Here is a 574-nt window from a genome sequence, read left to right as displayed (position 1 = left end):
GGCAAAATCGTTGCATGGAGGTTACACACTGGTCTTGGCCTGAAACAGTGGGATATCACGCAGCTGGGGCTTACAGGTCACAGGTAGAGTCAACGTTTTCTGATTTGCAATTGGTTAAAGTAAAGAAGGTTTGTTTAACAATTTGGGGTCAGCAGAAAAGAAGGTTAGCTTGGGCTGGTGGGTGTGACTCCCTCTAAGCCCTTCGGGAAGAAATTTACAACAAAGAGTTCAGTCTTCTCCCGATACTTTTGGGGAGGGGTCCAGGTTTCTAAAAAACAACTCAGAAACATATGCTAAGATGTTGTATTTAGTTTCTATAGAGGAACCAAACCTCTGACTCTGACTTCCTTGGCTATTGTTTTAGGCTACTATTACCTTCTTGGTTATCAAGTTGCTTATTTACTTCCCGGGGCTAGGTAGGGGCTTGGAATTTCCTTGGAAGGAACTCAAGGTTTTCCTTTATTTCCATGCTTGTGGGGAGCCCAGCAGGCCCCTAAGAGAGATCCCTGCTCCATCTAACTCAGTTGCATTAACCACACTTCAAGGGCTCACTCGGTCACCGTACGTGGCTCGT

The sequence above is a fragment of the Pan paniscus genome, chromosome 23 (assembly GCF_029289425.2).
Source record: "Pan paniscus chromosome 23, NHGRI_mPanPan1-v2.0_pri, whole genome shotgun sequence".
In the NCBI taxonomy this organism is placed as follows: Eukaryota; Metazoa; Chordata; class Mammalia; order Primates; family Hominidae; genus Pan; species Pan paniscus.
Note: the sequence above shows the minus strand (reverse complement) of the source record.